This window comes from Leptodactylus fuscus, chromosome 6, assembly GCF_031893055.1.
Source record: "Leptodactylus fuscus isolate aLepFus1 chromosome 6, aLepFus1.hap2, whole genome shotgun sequence".
In the NCBI taxonomy this organism is placed as follows: Eukaryota; Metazoa; Chordata; class Amphibia; order Anura; family Leptodactylidae; genus Leptodactylus; species Leptodactylus fuscus.
The window spans coordinates 167,828,803-167,848,093 of NC_134270.1; the positions used below are offsets into that span (position 1 = coordinate 167,828,803).

At 47.4% G+C, this 19,291-nt stretch overlaps 1 pseudogene; it reads left to right on the forward strand.

Annotated features, from left to right (window-relative positions):
- The first annotated feature begins 102 nt into the window (after window positions 1–102).
- LOC142209157 (uncharacterized) lies at window positions 103–15,197 on the forward strand (annotated as a pseudogene).
- The last annotated feature ends 4,094 nt before the right edge of the window (window positions 15,198–19,291 follow it).

Below are 19,291 nucleotides of genomic sequence, written 5' to 3' on the forward strand. Positions count from 1 at the left end.
CAATAGTATACAGTATATTTTACCCCGCATGACTAATAAAAGGGAACACCCCCTTATTTTCTTCAGATACAATGGACGCCTATTTTTTTGTTCCAGTTGGAGATGAGGAAGGAGCTGAAGGCTGGTGTGGAATATATGAAAGCTGTGGCCAACAGACGCAACAATTTGAAGCCAATTATAGTTGAAATTTTTGGAGCAAAACTGGCCGAGATCTTGTACAAAAGGTAACTTACCAGTTCTATCTGGATATAAATGGATGTGATGTGTCGGCTTCTCCAACTATTCCCCCATACTGATTTATCATTCAGCTCACACATTGGTCTGATGACGTGTAAAATAAATCCCATCTTGTACCATCGACATCTCCTCTATAATGGCTGACTTTGACCTTTCAGGTGTATCAGGATCAATAGGCGTGATCGGGAGGAAAGTATCCTGGAAGCCTGCAGCTACAGTGGGCTGAAGTACCAGGATTTGACCCTCCCCAAAGAATTGACCCTGTGGATTGACCCTTATGAGGTCTCCTGTCGGTGAGTAGTCCCTCTACTTTATAATACTCACTAAGGATAGTAGCTAATGATTTCCAATACTGATATCTTATTGATCTATCCTTGGACAGGTTGGGGGAGGAGGGGATTCCTTACACTGTGGCCACCTTTGATCCAAGAACGGCCCGTGTTCCTGATAACTCAAGACCCTCAGAAGAACAAGTTCCCTAGACCTACATCAGAAGACGGCAGAGGCAAAGGAAGTTCTTCACGATCATCACCCATAAGCTCTAGTAGTGACAGTGGCATAGAAACTAACAGTGAGGGAACCTCTACCCCTGTGATGTTCCAGATTGTGGGTGAAGATCAAATATGGGCGAAACCCATAAGAAGAGAGGTGAGAAATCAATAACTTTGCTACTCTAGAACAGTTGTCTGACATTATGGGTACAGGAGGATGACACACTGACATTTAGGGTACACTGACATTTTTATTTTTCTTTACGTTCTGTCTTTTCAGGACACCGGAGCTGTGTTCAGGACTTCATCTCCTCTATGGTTTCCGTCATGGAGAACTCCCCATCTCTGTCCCAGTACTGACAAGAAACACCTCTTCTAGATGTAGAGTGTGGAGTGCTGGTCCCAGGGAGGGGGAGGGGCTGTATATATTATATAAAGATGGAATTTATGTATTTTTATAATTGTTATAATGTAATAAAGATCTAGGAATTAGAGATGAGCGAACAGTGTTCTATCGATCACATGTTCGATCGGATATCACACTGTTCGAGGTGTCCGATTCGAATCGAACACCGCATGGTAAAGTGAGCGAAAACTCGATTCCCCTCCCACCCTCCCTGGCGTTTTTTTTTCTCCAATAACAGTGCAGGGGAGGTGGGACAGGAACTATGACAACAGGGACCTTGAAAAAAAATACTAAAAACCCATTGGCTGCCGAAAACATGTGACCTCTGATTATAAGAACAGCGCCGCCCAGCTTCGCGTCATTCTGAGCCTTCACTTGGTCACAGACAGACGTCTGCAGCCATAGAGTTAGGAATTAGATTCTGGTAGGCAGGGATAGGATAGGATAGGATAGGATAGGAAGGAGAAGAAGAAAACCAACAGCTCTTTTAAGAGCTACATTCCAGTGTCTTGTCAGTGTCCATCACCGTAACATGGCATTGACAGGCTCTATCTGCGCAACCCATCTTTCCACAGTGTGGATAATCCTGAGTGGGATACACAAAGTGTATTCCCATATACCCTATATACCCCCAATCCACGTTCCAACAGTGTGCACCCCCACCCTCTCCCCTGAAACTAACTTGAATACACTGTGTAATCCCTCAACAATAAAATTGGGGCTACATACACCCTCCATTTGTTGCTATTGGCATATAGTGCCAGTTACTGAGTGTGAATTTCTATAAAATATTGGAGCCTGCATACCACCCTCAATTCTTGCTATTGGCATATAGTGCCAGGTTCTGAGTGTGTTTAAGCAAGGAGAGCATATTAAAATGCGCAAGGCCCCTGGAAAGGGACGTGGACGAGGCCGTGGGCGAGGTCGGGGGAATGCTTCTGGGGACCAAGTTAGCGGTGAAGCCACAGGGCGTCCCGTGCCTACGCCTGTGGGGCAGCAAGCATTGCGCCGCTCCACAGGGCCAGGGTTGCTTGCCACATTAACTAGGCTGCATGGTACAAACCTTACTAGGCGCGAGAACCAGGAACAGGTCTTGCAATGGCTGTCTGATAACGCTTACAGCACATTGTCCAGCAGCCAGTCAGCCTCTACCTCCTCTCCTCCTCCTACCCAGTCTTGTCCTCCTTCCTCCCAAAATTCCCAATCTTCCCAGAACAATAACCCCAACTTTCCCAGCTCTCCAGAGCTGTTCTCCGCTCCTTTTACTGTCCCTCAACCTGCCCCTCCATTTCGCAATTCCACAGAGCTACCAGACGAGTATCTGTGTCCAGATGCTCAAACACTGGAGCTTCCTCCATCTCCGGTCGATTTGTTGGCAGATGACCAGCAACCCACCCTCATCGACGACAATGAGACAGTTGCAGTCAGCCACTGCCTCTGCTCACAGTGCTGGCGATGCACTCTAGAGGACGAGCTGGGACACCACATCTGGCTCTGCCACTTTGTTGACTTCTCCCTCATCCCCCCCTATTCCTGTCTTATCTCCTTCTCCTGCACCATCTCATGCACCATCAGGCGCTTCTTTCCACCAACCCACCATCTCTGAGACATTGGAGCGCCAGCAGAAATACACCGCTAACCACCCACACGCGCAAGCCTTGAACGCCAACATCGCTAAACTGCTGGCCCAGGAGATGTTGGCCTTCTGGCTTGTTGAAACTCCGGCCTTCCTGGACCTGATGGCAACTGCGGCACCTCGCTATGCCGTCCCTAGCCGTCACTACTTCTCCCGGTGTGCCGTCCCCGCCTTGCACCAGCACGTGTCACTCAACATCAGGCGGGCCCTTAGTTCCGCGCTTTGCACAAAGGTCCACTTGACCACCGACACGTAGACAAGTGCATGCGGACAGGGATGCTACATTTCACTGACGGCACACTGGGTGAATGTAGTTGAGGCTGGGACTGCTTCCCAAACTGGCCTGGTGTACCTCGTCTCCCCGCCTAACATTCCTGGCAGGGACACGGGAACAACACCCTCCTCCTCCACCGCCTCCTCCTAGGCTGTTAGATTGACCCCAGCTATGAGTTGGAAACATTGCAGCACTGGCGTTGGTAGACGTCAGCAGGCCGTGCTGAAGCTGATCAGCTTGGAGGACAGACAGCACACTCCCTCTGAGATGAGGGATACCCTCCTTGATGAGACGGCAATATGGTTTGAGCCGCTGCACCTGGGCCCAGGCATGGTCGTTTGTGATAACGGCTGGAACCTGGTAGCAACTCTGGAGCTTGCCGGACTCCAACATGTTCCATGCCTGGCCCACGTCTTTAACCTAGTGGTGCAACTGTCATGACCTCTTTGTTTGTATATGTTGGTGTGTGTGTCGACTGGGGAGTTGATCCGGGCTCATGTGTTCTGCTGGTGGTTGCTTTGCCACTGGACCATATGGTTTGGTATCGGTGTCAGCCCTTTTAGCATACTTGAGGTTCCAGGAATCGAACCTCAGGTGTTTAATATTGCCATCATCCTATGGGAGGATTCTGGGGCCTTTTTAAGGAAGAGGGCTGGCTCCACATGTTGCCGGTTTTCGTGGTTTACACCTTAGGATTCATGGCTCTAGGAGGAGGATTGTTTTGGTGAAAGTTCCAACTGATTACGAAGTGGTGTGAGTTGTCTGTTTGTATCTGGTTTGTTCCCTCACACCCTATCCTTCTGCTCTGTTTGCCTGGCACTTTCTTGTATTTTGAGAAGTTTTGGGTTCCAGTGTTTTCCCCAGTCCTGTGTTTACCCTTTCCTCACCTCTCCACTGTCCCTCTCATTTTCTTGTTTTGTGCTGCGTGTCCGTTGTCCAGCACCTCCCAGCCCGTTTGTCTGCAGCTGCACCTGGATTTCTGTAGGGGTCACCACTTTAGAAACCCCAGTCCCTAGCTCTCCTATAGCTCTTGCCCTGTCTTCTAGGTCTTCGTACTAGAGAGCCAGGAGTTGTCGGGGCCATGACTAGCTTGGGGACAGCTGATCACCACCCGTAGGCAGGGCCTAGCTAGCCACCGTAGTGCCAGGGATAGTCTCCCTCCCCTGTTTCCTTAGCGGTACAACCTGCAATCCAGAATCTGGGTCTGGACTCAGACACGAACGTAACAGCAACGTTTCCTAAAGAGCTACCCAAATGTTCCAGAGCTACTGGTGAAAGTGCGGCACATGTGCGCCCACTTTCGCAAGTCGACAGTAGCCGCTGCTAGCTTAAAAACACTCCAGCAATGCCTGCATGTGCCACAACACCGGCTTTTGTGCGACATCCCCACATGCTGGAACTCAACTTATCAGATGTTGAGTAGAGTGGTTGAGCAGCAGAGACCTTTGATGGAATACCAGCTACAAAACCCTAGGGTGCCACTAAGTCAGCTGCCACAGTTTCTCAGCCATGAGTGGCCATGGATGAGAGACCTTTGTGACATACTAAGGGTGTTTGAGGAATCCACAAGGAGGGTGAGCTCTGAGAATGCGATGGTGAGCCTTACAATCTTGCTCGTGTGTGCTGAGAGAATCCCTCATTGACATCAGGGATAACTCAGATCACACAGAGGGGTCAGGGATAGCATCCGATCCGTCACAGCTGGAGAGTAGGTCCACACATCTGTCCGCTTCACTGCGTTTAATGGAGGAGGAGGAAGAGCTGTCCGATGATGTGATGGTGATACAGGAGGCTTCCGGGCAACTTTGAATCGTCCCATTGTTGCAGCGCAGATGGGTAGAAAGGGAGGATGAGGAGGAAATGGAGATTGAACTTTCCGTTGGGGCCAGAGGAGTCATGCCAACTAACACTGTGGCAGACATGGCTGAGTTCATGTTGGGGTGCTTTACAACCGACAAACGTATTGTCAAAATCATGGAGGACAACCAGTACTGGATCTTTGCTATCCTTGACCCCCGGTATAAAAACAACATCTCTTATTCCGGTAGAGGGGAGGGCCAATCGCATCAATGCTTGCCACAAGCAATTGGTGCAGAATATGATGGAGACGTTTCCAGCATGTGACGTTGGCGGCAGGGAGGGCAGTTCCTCCACTAGGCGACCAAGTGCTCACCGGTCCACACAAACAAGGGGCACACTGTCTAAGGTCTGGGACACCTTGATGGCACCCCCTCGCCAAAGTACAGCCACTGAGGGTCCTAGTGTCACCAGGCGTGAGAAGTATAGGCGCATGTTGCGGGGATACCTTTTCGACCACAGCTCTGTCCTCTCCGATCCCTCTGTGCCCTACAAGGATTGGGTGTCGAAGTTGGACCTGTGGCTTGAACTTGCCCTATATGCCTTGGAGGTGCTGTCCTGTCCTGCCGCCAGCGTCCTATCTGAGAGGGTGTTCAGTGCAGCCGGTGGAATTATCACTGACAAGCGCAGCCGGCTGTCAGCTGAGAGTGCCGACCGGCTCACTTTAATAAAAATTAACTACCACTGGATAGAGCCTTCATTTTCGTGCCCACCTGTGTAAAGCACCCCAACATGAAAGTCGATGTCTGTGCTCAACCTCTCCAATTCCTCCTCCACATCCTCATACTCATCCACCATAAGCATTGCACAATTCTGCTACTACTAGGCTCCCTCCACCCTGATTTCCCAAAACTCTGCTGGTTAGAGGCTCAATCCACCTTGATTTTCAAAGACCATGCTGGTGCCAAACTCAACTCACTACAAGGGCCAAACACACTGCTGTTGCAAGGCTATCCTCACTCCAAGTACCCAATACAATGCTGGTGACAGGCTCTCCTCACTCCAAGGGCCAAATACACGTTTCAAGGTGTTTTTCCACTGTCTGAGAGGTGGTATTGTGTAAAATGTGTACTTGTTAGGCTGTGATGTTGGGGTAATAGAGGGTCTTTGGTGTGTTAGATGCCCCCAGACATGCTTCCCCTGCTGTCCCAGTGTCATTCCAGAGGTGTTGGCATCATTTCCTGTGGTGTCATAGTGGACTTGGTGACCCTCCTGAGATGGATTTGGGTTTCCCCCTTAATGAGTATATGTTCCCCATAGACTATAATGGGGTTCGAAACCCGTTCGAACAGTGAGCGGCTGTTCTAAAGGCTCTACTCACTCCAACAGCCAAAATCAATCTCTGCTGTTTAAAGGCTCAACTCACCCAAAGAACCAACAAATCTCTGCTGTTACAAGGCTGAACTAAGTTAAAGGGCCTCAATCTCTGCTGGGAGCTCAGCTTAAGGGCCTGTAACTTCATTTGGAAGGGCTCCTGTTAAGGGCTAGAAAAGGGAATTTTGGAAGGTCTTACCACATCACACACACACACACTGACAGTTCAGGGTGGGGACTGAAGGATTTCCCATTGTCTATTCTATCTGTGGTTGTCATAGGCAATGTGATTTAAAGGGGTACTTGTTAATGTTTGTTGAGCTTAAATTGGGGTTTGTGTCCATCCATTTGGGGAGTAAAGAAGGTTTCCAGGTATTTCCCACTTTGATAGAGGTTTTTTTGAGTGTGGAAAGTGTGTAGTTGTTAGGCTGTGATGTTGGGGTAATAGAGGGTCTTTGGTGTGTTAGATGCCCCCAGACATGCTTCCTCTGCTGTCCCAGTTGCATTGTAGAGGTGTTGGCATCATTTCCTGAGGTGTCATAGTGGACTTGGTGACCCTCCTGAGTCGAATGGTGGGATCCCCTGAAACAAAGCAATTTCTCCCATAGACTAGAATGGGGTTCGATATTCATTCGAATAGTTGAATATTGAGATGCTATTCAGAAAGAATGAGCATCGAATATTTTACTGTTCGCTCATGTCTAGTGTTGAAGTCTTCATTGACTACTGGGGTCTTATCAGTGACTTATTTAATGTATTACTAATAAAGGACTAAGAATAAAAGTGTTAGTAGACATGTATTCGTAATCTCTGCCTTGTCTGATGTTTTTGCATCTAATTCTAATTGTAATGCTTAGTTGCTATATACTTCAATTGATAATTGTAATGTTGATGTAATATTGTAGTTATGAAGCTGAGATGTCGGGGCTGTTGGCTACATGACAGTATTGGCTCTGTTATTACATCAGTTGGTAGTCCGCCATGTTAGGTCTCTCTTGGCTCTAGCTACTAGATAAGATGTGATGGCCAGGGATCTTCTCTGTTTGCTCAGGATGTTTTAGGTTTTTCCACCACAGCATATATTACTATACAGGTGAAGCTCCACTGCCCTCCCATTAATAGTATAAGGTATATTTTACTCCGGAAGACTAATAAAAGGCAACAACCCCTTATTTTCTCCTTCAGATACAATGGACACCTATTTCTTTGTTCCAGTGGAGATGAGGGAGGAGCTGAAGGCCGGCGTTGAGTATATGAAAGCTGTGGCCAACAGACGCAACAAATTGAACACAAAGTTGAAATTTTTGGAGCAAAAACTGGCTGAGATAATGTACAAAAAAATTTCTCGGACACTGGTATCCAGAGAAGCCTATCAGAGGGCAAGCTTATAGGTAACTCACCAGTTCTATCTGGATATAAATGGATGTGATGTGTCGGCTTCTCCAACTATTCCCCCATACTGATTTATCATTCAGCTCACACATTGGTCTGATGACGTGTAAAATAAATCCCATCTTGTACCATCGACATCTCCTCTATAATGGCTGACTTTGACCTTTCAGGTGTATCAGGATCAATAGGCGTGATCGGGAGGAGAGTATCCTGGTAGCCTGCAGCTACAGTGGGCTGAAGTACGAGGATTTGGCCCTCCCAAAAGAAATTACCCTGTGGATTGACCCTTATGAGGTCTCCTGTCGGTGAGTAGTCCCTCTACTTTATAATATTCAGTAAGGATAGTAGTTAATGATTTCCAACACTGATATCTTATTGATCTATCTTTGGACAGGTTGGGAGAGGAGGGTTACCCTTACAGTGTGGCGACCGTTGATCCAAGAACGGACCATGTTCCTGATAATTCAAGACCCTCAGGAGAACAATTTCCCTAGACCTACAACAGAAGACGGTAGCGGCAAAGGAAGTTCACGATCACCCATAAGTTCTAGTAGTGATAGTGGCGTAGAAACTAACAGTGATGGAACCTCTACCCCGGTGATGTTCCAGATTGTGGATGAAGATCAAATATGGGAGAAAACCATAATGAGAGGTGAGAAATCAATAACAGTTGTCTGACATTCTGGGTAAGGGAGGAAGACAGACATTTGGGGTAGGGAAGGATGAAATCCTTACACTTGGGGTACACTGACTTATTTTTATTTACGTTCTGTCTTCTCTTTTCAGGATACTGGAGCGGTGTTCAGGACCTCGTCGTCTGTGGTTTCCGTCATGGAGAGCTCCCCATCTCTGTCCCAGTACTGACCAGAATCACCTCTTCTGGATGTAGAGTGTGGGGGTGCTGGTCCCAGGGAGGGAGAGGGGCTGTATGTATTATATACAGAAGGGACAATCCCACAGTATGGCGGTCATCTCTCTAGATTGGATGCTCTGTCTATGTACACAGTAGATTCTATTGAATTGCCAACAGAATTTCTCTCCACTTCCGGTCTTTTGGTTTTTGTCTTTTACTTCCCGCCTTCTACAAGCCCTAACTATCATTATTTATAGAGCTGGATGAGGCTTCATTTTTCCAGGACAAATTGTCCTTCGTATTGGTACCATTTAACCCTTTCCTACTGGTGACATTTTTTAGTTTCCATTTTCCCTCCCCACCTTCCAAACCTCATTACATTGTTATTCTCTGTTCTCAGAGCCATATGAGGGCTTAGTGTTTGCAGGATAAATTGTTCTTTATAAAATAGTGTCATTTGGACTCCGGGACTGCTACTGACAGGCCGTTTGGCCTGGTTCTCTACACTACACCACCAATGTTCTTTAATTTTGGCCACTCTACACCACCAATATCTACCTACCTGGTAATCCTTGTAGGGGGGCGCCGGGGGCCTTTGGACTTGGGGCCACGCACCCTATAGGGGCGGACTCCCGGCCCGATGGCTTCTGGTGCCAGTACCCCATATAAAACCACCCCTCACCTACACCTTGCACACCTTCATTCCTGGATTTCCCACATATCTACATTTGGCTTCCTGTTACTCATATCTCCTACCGGTAAGATTGTTTAGGATACTGCATTGAGTTAGGCTACATGTTACTGTTTAGTAAGCTGGGCACCCATCCTCGAATTACTGGCATATTGATGTACTGTTTATCTTGGCATATTGACATTTTTTATATACTGTCTACCCTGTAAATTATCCTCTAGTCACCAGGTATTTGCATCATTTTACTATTACGGATACCATGCTATATTATGACTTGTTTAAATCTCCACCTGTAGCTCCCTTAGGCTATGTATTTATTCATGTATACCTGGATCTATTATAATTCATAGACACCCCATTTTCTATACCTTGGTATATTTGTATTCCATATATATATCATTATATGTAGTGTATTTCTATCGATGTTTTGGTTTCTTGTTTCAATCTTTGACACTATATATATATATATATATATATATACACATATATATACACACACACACACATATATACATATATACATACATACACACACACGCACACACACACACACACACACACACACACACACACACACACATACAAAGATAGGACTTGGTTCTAAGGCTGTTGCTGGACACTTCCTGCTTGGCCTGAAGAAGACACCCGCCCGGTGTCGAAACGCGTGGCCGTTTTAAGCTGTTCATGTCCTTGGAGCAATAAAACAGAACCAATTCATCTTAATCTTGCATATCGTCATTTTTATTTTTCAAGTCTATTACGGATTTTGCTGCCTTTAGCGCTCTGCCAGTTCCCGGTTTTTCTATATATATATATATATATATATATATATATATATATATATATATCTTTTCCATTTTTTCACCACCCACTTTGTGGGACTGTGTCCGGGTTAGAGCTGCAATTGGCCTGTTGGGCAATTGGCCCGGTGGGCTCCTGACTGGAGTCTACTATTTCCACCAGACGGGCACCAGGTTACCCTTTTTAAACTACTCTCAACACACACCTCTATCACAATCTGTATATTTGTATGATTTTTTTTTTCCAGACAAACTGACGAAGGTCTTCTAGACCAAAACGTTTTTGTCAAAATATTCACTTTTGGAAGCATACTCTGAGTGCCAGAAATTTCTTTTATTATATCAGTTGGTAGTCCGCCATGTTAGAAGGTCTCTCTTGGCTCTAGCTACTAGATAAGATCTGATGGCTGGAGATCTTCTCCGTTTGCTCAAGATTAGAGATGAGCGAACAGTGTTCTATCGAATACATGTTCGATCTGATATTAGGCTGTTCGCCATGTTCGAATCGAATACCGCGTGGTAAAGTGCGCCATTACTCGATTCCCCTCCCACCTTCCCTGGCGCCTTTTTTGCTCCAATAACAGCGCAGGGTAGGTGGGACAGGAACTACGATACCGGTGACGTTGAAAAGAGTAGGAAAAACCCATTGGCTGCCGAAAACATGTTACCTCTGATTTAAAAGAACAGCGCCGCCCAGGTTCGCATCATTCTGAGCTTGCAATTCACCGGGGACGGAGGTTTCCGTCCATTTAGCTAGGGCTTAGATTCTGGGTAGGCAGGGACAGGCTAGGATAGGAAGGATAAGACAACCAACAGCTCTTGTAAGAGCTAAAATTCCAGGGAGAAGCTTGTCAGTGTAACTTGGCACTGACGGGCTCAATCACCGCAATCCAGCTTTCCCAGGATCCTGAATGGAATACACTGACAGTGTATTCCCTTATATATACACCCCCAATCCACGTTCCAACGGTGTATCCCCCCACCTTCACCCCAGAAATACACTGGAAGTCCCCTAGCAATAGAATTGGGGCTATATACACCCACTATTTTTGCTACTGGTATATAGTGCCAGTTTCTGACTGGGAATTCAAAGAATATATATTGGGGTTACAAATACCCTCAAGTCTTGCTACTGCCATATAGTGTCACTTTCTGCCTGGGAATTCAAAATGCGCAAGGCTCCCGGAAAGGGATGTGGACGAGGCCGTGGGTGAGGTCGGGGGAATGGTTCTGGGGAGCAAGGTAGCGGTGAAGCCACAGGGCGTCCCGTGCCTACTCCTGTGGGGCAGCAAGCATTGCGCCGCTCCACAGTGCCAGGGTTGCTTGCCACATTAAACTGCAGGGTACAAACCTTAGTAGGCCCGAGAACCAGGAACAGGTCTTGCAATGGCTGTCGGATAACGCTTATAGCACATTGCCCACCAGTCAGGAGGAGTGGAGGCAGAGGCTATTACCCAACAGTCTTGTCCTCCTTCCTCCCAAAATTCCCAATCTTCCCAGAACAATAAACCCCAACTGTCCCTGCTCCCCAGAGCTGTTCTCCGCTCCTTTCATTGTCCCTCATCCTGCCCCTCCAATTCGCGATTCCACGGACCTAACAGACGAGCATCTGTGTCCAGATGCTCAAACACTAGAGTCTCCTCCATCTCCGTTCGATTTGGTGGTGGATGACCAGCAACCCACCCTCATCGACGACGATGTGACGCAGTTGCCGTCAGGGCAGCCAGTTGACATGCGCATTGTGTGGGAGGAGGAGATGAGACAGGAGTTGGAAGAGGAAGTGGTGGATGATGAGGACACTGACCCGACCTGGACAGGGGGGATGTCAAGCGGGGAAAGTAGTGTGGATGTTGAGGCAGGTGCAGCACCAAAAAGGGTAGCTAGAGGCAGAGGTCAGCAGCTTAGGAGAAGCCAGGCCACACCCGGAATCTCCCAAGATGTTCCAGTTTGTACCCAGCCCCGAAAAACTCCCACCTCGAGGGCACGTTTCTCGAAGGTGTGAAGTTTTTTCAAGGAATGCGCCGAGGACAGAGTGTTGTCTGCACAATTTGCCTCTCGAAATTGATTAGGGGCTCTGAGAAGAGCAACCTGTCCATCACTTCAATGCGCCGTCAGTTGGAATCCAAGCACTGGAATCAGTGGCAGGCAGCAACGGCAGGACAAAGGCCGCCCGCCGTTCACGCCACTGCCACTGCCTCTGCCACTGCCTCTGCTCACAGTGCTGGCGATGCACTCCAGAGGATGAGCCAGGACACCACTTCATCTGCCTCCGCCACTTTGTTGACTTCTTCCTCATACTCGCCTGTTCCTGTCTTATCTCCTTCTCCTGCACCATCAGGCGCTTCTTTACAACAACCCACCATCTCTCAGACATTGGAGCGGCGGCAGAAATAAACCGCTAACCACCCACACGCGCAAGCCTTGAACGCCAACATCGCTAAACTGCTGGCCCAGGAGATGTTGGCGTTCCGGCTTGTTGAAACTCCCTCCTTCCTGGACCTGATGGCAACTGCGGCACCTCGCTATGCCGTCCCTAGCCGTCACTACTTCTCCCGGTGTGCCGTCCCCGCCTTGCACCAGCACGTGTCACTCAACATCAGGCGGGCCCTTAGTTCCGCGCTTTGCACAAAGGTCCACTTGACCACCGACGCGTGGACAAGTGCATTCGAACAGGGATGCTACATTTCACTGACGGCACACTGGGTGAATGTAGTTGAGGCTGGGACTGCTTCCCAAACTGGCCCGGTGTACCTCCCCACCTAACATTCCTGGCAGGGACACGAGAAGAACACCCTCCTCCTCCTCCACCGCCTCCTCCTCTGCTGTTAGATTGACCCCAGCTACGAGTTGGAAACGTTGCAGCACTGGCGTTGGTAGACGTCAGCAGGCTGTGCTGAAGCTGATCAGCTTGGGGGACAGACAGCACACTACCTCCGAGGTGAGGGATGCCCTCCTCGATGAGACGGCAATATGGTTTGAGCCGCTGCACCTGGGCCCAGGCATGGTCGTTTGTGATAACGGCCGGAACCTGGTAGCAGCTCTGGAGCTTGCCGGACTCCAACATGTTCCATGCCTGGCCCACGTCTTCAACCTAGTGGTGCAACGTTTCCTAAAGAGCTACCCCAATGTTCCGGAGCTACTGGTGAAAGTGCGCCGCATGTGCGCCCACTTTCGCAAGTCGACAGTAGCCGCTGCTAGCTTAAAATCTCTCCAGCAACGCCTGCATGTGCCACAACACCGGCTTTTGTGCAACGTCCCCACACGCTGGAACTCAACTTATCAGATGTTGAGTAGAGTGGTTGAGCAGCAGAGACCTTTGATGGAATACCAGCTACAAAACCCTAGGGTGCCACAAAGTCAGCTGCCTCAGTTTCAACCATGAGTGGCCATGGATGAGAGACCTTTGTGACATCCTACGGGTGTTTGAGGAGTCCACAAGGAGGGTGAGCTCTGAAGATGCGATGGTGAGCCTTACAATCCCGCTCGTGTGTTCTGAGAGAATCCCTGATTGACATCAGGGATAACTCAGATCACACAGAGGAGTCAGGGATAGCATCCGATCCGTCACAGCTGGAGTGTAGGTCCACACACCTGTCCGCTTCATCGCGTTTAATGGAGGAGGAGGAAGAAGAGCTGTCCGATGATGTGATGGTAATACAGGAGGCTTCCGGGCAACTTCGAATCGTCCCATTGTTGCAGCGCGGATGGGTAGAAAGGGAGGATGAGGAGGAAATGGAGATTGAACTTTCCGGTGGGGCCAGAGGAGTCATGCCAACTAACACTGTGGCAGACATGGCTGAGTTCATGTTGGGGTGCTTTACAACTGACAAGCGTATTGTCAAAATCATGGAGGACAACCAGTACTGGATCTTTGCTATCCTTGACCCCCGGTATAAAAACAACATCTCTTTTATTCCGGTAGAGGGGAGGGCCAATCGCATCAATGCTTGCCACAAGCAATTGGTGCAGAATATGATGGAGATGTTTCCAGCATGTGACGTTGGCGGCAGGGATGGCAGTTCCTCCAGTAGGTGACCAAGTGCTCACCGGTCCACACAAACAAGGGGCACACTGTCTAAGGTCTGGGACACCTTGATGGCACCCCCTCGCCAAAGTACAGCCACTGAGGGTCCTAGTGTCACCAGGCGTGAGAAGTATAGGCGCATGTTGCGGGAATACCTTTCCGACCACAGCCCTGTCCTCTCCGATCCCTCTGCGCCCTACACGTATTGGGTGTCGAAGTTGGACCTGTGGCTTGAACTTGCCCTATATGCCTTGGAGGTGCTGTCCTGTCCTGCCGCCAGCGTCCTGAGAGGGTGTTCAGTGCAGCCGGTGGCATCATCACGGACAAGCGCACCCGTCTGTCAGCTGAGAGTGCCGACCGGCTCACTGATAAAAATGAACCACCACTGGATAGAGCCTTCATTTTCGTGCCCACCTGTGTAAAGCACCCCAACATGAAACTCCATGTCTGTGCTCAACCTCTCCAATTCCTCCGCATCCTCATCCACCATAAGCGTTGCACAATTCTGCTACTACTAGGCTCCCTCCACCCTGATTTCCCACAACTCTGCTGGTTAGAGGCTCAATCCACCCCGATTTTCAAAAGCAATGTTGGTGCCAACCTCAACTCACTCCAAGGGCCAAATACACATGTTTCCAGGTATTTTCCCACTTTGATAGAGGTTTTTTTGAATGTGTAAAGTATGTAGTTGTTAGGCTGTGATGTTGGGGTAATAGAGGGTCTTTGGTGTGTTAGATGCCCCCAGACATGCTTCCCCTGCTGTCCCAGTGTCATTCCAGAGGTGTTGGCATCATTTCCTGTGGTGTCATAGTGGACTTGGTGACCCCCTAGAGACGGATTTGGGTTTCCCCCTTAACGAGTATCTGTTCCCCATAGACTATAATGGGGTTCGAAACCCTTTCGAACACTCGAACAGTGAGCGGCTGTTCGAATCAAATTTCGAACCTCGAACATTTTAGTGTTCGCTCATCTCTACTCAGGATGTTTTAGGTTTTTCCATAACATTATATATTACTATACAGGAAGCTCCACTGCCCACCCATCAATAGTATACAGTATATTTTACACTACATGACTAATAAAATGCAATATCCCCTTATTTTCTCCAGATAAAAAGGACGCCTATTTCTTTGTTCCAGTGGAGATGAGGGAGGAGCTGAAGGCCGGCGTGGAATATATGAAAGCTGTGGCCAACAGACGCAACAAATTGAACACAAATTAAAGATGACATTTTTGGAGCAAAACTGGCTGAGCTTGTACAAAAAAAAAAAAATTAAAAAATCGGTCATTGGTATCCAGAGAAGCCTATCAGAGGGCAAGCCTACAGGTAACTCACCAGTTCTATCTGGATATAAAATGGATGTGATGTGTCGGCTTCTCCAACTATTCCCCCATACTGATTTATCATTCAGCTCACACATTGGTCTGTTGAAATTTGTAAAATAAATCCCATCTTGTAGCATCGGCATCTCCTCTATAATGGCTGACTTTTACCTTTCAGGTGTATCAGGATCAATAGGCGTGATCGGGAGGAAAGTATCCTGGAAACCTGCAGCTACAGTGGGATGAAGTACGAGGATTTGGCCTTCCCAAAAGAAATGACCCTGTGGATTGACCCTTATGAGGTCTCCTGTCGGTGAGTAGTCCCTCTACTTTATAATACTCCGTAAGGATAGTAGTTCATGATTTCCAATACTGATATCTTATTGATCTATCTTTGGACAGGTTGGGGGAGGAGGGGATTCCTTACACTGTGGCCACCTTTGATCAAAGAACGGCCCGTGTTCCTGGTAACTCAAGACCCTCAGAAGAACAAGTTCCCTAGATCTACACCAGAAGACGGCAGCTGCAAAAGAGGCGATTCACGATCATCACCCATAAGCTCTGGTAGTGACAGTGGGATAGAAACTCACAGCGAGGGAACCTCTACCCCTGTGATGTTCCAGATTGTGGGTGAGGATCAAATATGGGCAAAACCCATAATAAGATGAGAAATCAATAACTTTCCTAATCTAGAACAGGTGTCTGACATTATGGGTACAGGAGGAGGACACTGACATTTGGGTTACGGAAGGATGAAATCCTTACACTTGGGGTACACTGACTTTATTTTTATGTTCTGTTGTCTTGTCTTTTCAGGACACCGGAGCTGTGTACCGGACCTCGTCTCTGTGGTTTCCGTCATGGAGAACTCCCCATCTCTGTCCCAGTACTGACCAGAAACACCTCTTCTGGATGTACAGTGTGGGGTGCTGGTCCCAGGGAGGGGGAGGGGCAGTATATATTATATAAAGAGGGAATTTATGTATTTTTATAATTGTTATAATGTAATAAAGATCTAGGAATGAATCTGTGGTTGTGTGATTCTATATAATGTAGAGACCTGTACTGGGGGCCACACCAGCTCATATACATACTCACATATGGAACGTCACCCACCGGGGGTGTCTACTATTCTATTTGGGGAACAAAACACACTATGGGCGAGTCCAAGAAGGATCTGTGTGTGAGAGCCCATCATTGTTCTGGGTATAAGGGGTTCTGGAGAGCGGATTGTTCCTCATGAATATAATAAGACATCTCCTGAAGATAAGTCCTAACCCATCTCTCATAGCAAAAAGTAATATCAGATCTTGTCTTATTTGGGGGAATCTCGGCCTATTCCAGAAGGTAGAAGGTGACAGGTAGCAGAGTAAGATATATTATCCTAGAAGGGACAATCCCACAGTATGGCGGTCATCTCTCTAGATTGGATGCTCTGTCTTTGTACACAGTAGATTCTATTGAATTGCCAACAGAATTTCTCTCCACTTCCTGTCTTTTGGTTTTTGTCTTTTACTTCCCGCCTTCTACAAGCCCTAACTATCATTATTTATAGAGCTGGATGAGGCTTCATTTTCCCAGGACAAATTCTCCTTCATATTGGGACCATTTAACCCCTTCCTACTGGTGGCTTTTTTAGTTTCCATTTTCCCTCCCACATTCCAAACCTCATTACATTGTTATTCTCTGTTCTCAGAGCCATATGAGGGCTTAGTGTTTGCAGGATAAATTGTTCTTTATAATAGTGTCATTTATTATTCTGTACAATGTGCTGGAAGATGGAAAAACATTCAGAATGGGGCGACATTGGAGAAAGTGCGTTTGTGCGACTTTTATAGGCTTTGTCTTTACGGAGTTCACTCTGCAGCCAAAACAACATGTCGCCTGTATTCTATATTTTGGTTCTATTTAGACCTTCTAGGATTCTTGAACCCTTCCACTCCTTCCTCTGTTTTATGGGTGTAGTATGATATCCTGCCATATACACTCACTGGCCACTTTATTAGGTACACCTGTCCAACTGCTCGTTAACACTTAATTTCTAATCAGCCAATCACATGGCGGCAACTCAGTGCATTTAGGCATGTAGACATGGTCAAGACAATCTCCTGCAGTTCAAACCGAGCATCAGTATGGGGAAGAAAGGTGATTTGAGTGCCTTTGAACGTGGCATGGTTGTTGGTGCCAGAAGGGCTGGTCTGAGTATTTCAGAAACTGCTGATCTACTGGGATTTTCACGCACAACCATCTCTAGGGTTTACAGAGAATGGTCCGAAAAAGAAAAAACATCCAGTGAGCGGCAGTTCTGTGGGCGGAAATGCGTTGTTGATGCCAGAGGTCAGAGGAGAATGGCCAGACTGGTTCGAGCTGATAGAAAGGCAACAGTGACTCAAATAGCCACCCGTTACAACCAAGGTAGCCAGAAGAGCATCTCTGAACGCACAGTATGTCCAACTTTGAGGCAGATGGGCTACAGCAGCAGAAAACCACACCGGGTGCCACTCCTTTCAGCTAAGAACAGGAAACTGAGGCTACAATTTGCACAAGCTCATCGAAATTGGACAATTGAAGATTGGAAAAACGTTGCGTGGTCTGATGAGTCTCGATTTCTGCTGCGACATTCGGATGGTAGGGTCAGAATTTGGCGTCAACAACATGAAAGCATGGATCCATCCTGCCTTGTATCAACGGTTCAGGCTGGTGGTGGTGGTGTCATGGTGTGGGGAATATTTTCTTGGCACTCTTTGGGCCCCTTGGTACCAATTGAGCATCGTTGCAACGCCAAAGCCTACCTGAGTATTGTTGCTGACCATGTCCATCCCTTTATGACCACAATGTACCCAACATCTGATGGCTACTTTCAGCAGGATAATGCGCCATGTCATAAAGCTGGAATCATCTCAGACTGGTTTCTTGAACATGACAATGAGTTCACTGTACTCCAACGGCCTCCACAGTCACCAGATCTCAATCCAATAGAGCATCTTTGGGATGTGGTGGAACGGGAGATTCGCATCATGGATGTGCAGCCGACAAATCTGCGGCAACTGTGTGATGCCATCATGTCAATATGGACCAAAATCTCTGAGGAATGCTTCCAGCACCTTGTTGAATCTATGCCACGAAGAATTGAGGCAGTTCTGAAGGCAAAAGGGGGTCCAACCCGTTACTAGCATGGTGTACCTAATAAAGTGGCCGGTGAGTGTAGCTATAAAGGTAATGAGCCTGGGTCAGAGAATATACACAATGGAGGAGCTGCTCTGCTGTATCCCACAGCAAGGATCCTCTTGGATGTCTCACTGCCAACTAGAACTGTGGAGTGTTACCAGTGACAGTGAGATGAATATTGTGGCTGCACTGCAATTGGCGAAAGAATACACAATTGTTCCTGCATGACACGTGCTAAATATGATGGTTTGCCATTTTATTTACATAAAGTAGAGGTGCTGCTGATGGCCAGGAAAGTGTCTTTATATCTCAGGAATTTTTCCATGGAAAAAAAAAAAAAACACCCTGCTGGATTTGTTTTGAAAACCATCTGCCCTTGCACAGCCTCATATGTATATTCCACATTGCAGATGCTAGCTGATCTGTGTGAGCAACGGAAGGCACAGCGACTAGATATTTCAAGATCTGCCATTGGAGGCTCATGATGGAAGTATTTTGCCTTCTTAAGCCCTTTGAAGTGGCCACTAAATTTGTCAAAAGGGACAACTGCAGCATCAGCAATGTCATCCCTTCATTATATAGTTTACATTAAACAAGAAATAAGATGGAAAACAGCTTCCATCTATTGGTCACTGATCTGGGGTGATGTTTGGTTCATCACTTTCTACTCTGCCACATTGTTGGTGCCGCAGTGTTGGGATAATTGTTGTTTTTTTTGTAGTACATTGTTTTAGAGAAAAATGTAAACTCTGGTTTGTGACAAACTTTGTGTGAACCAATTGTGTGAGGATATAAAAGACTATTATATTATATTGATTATTGGCC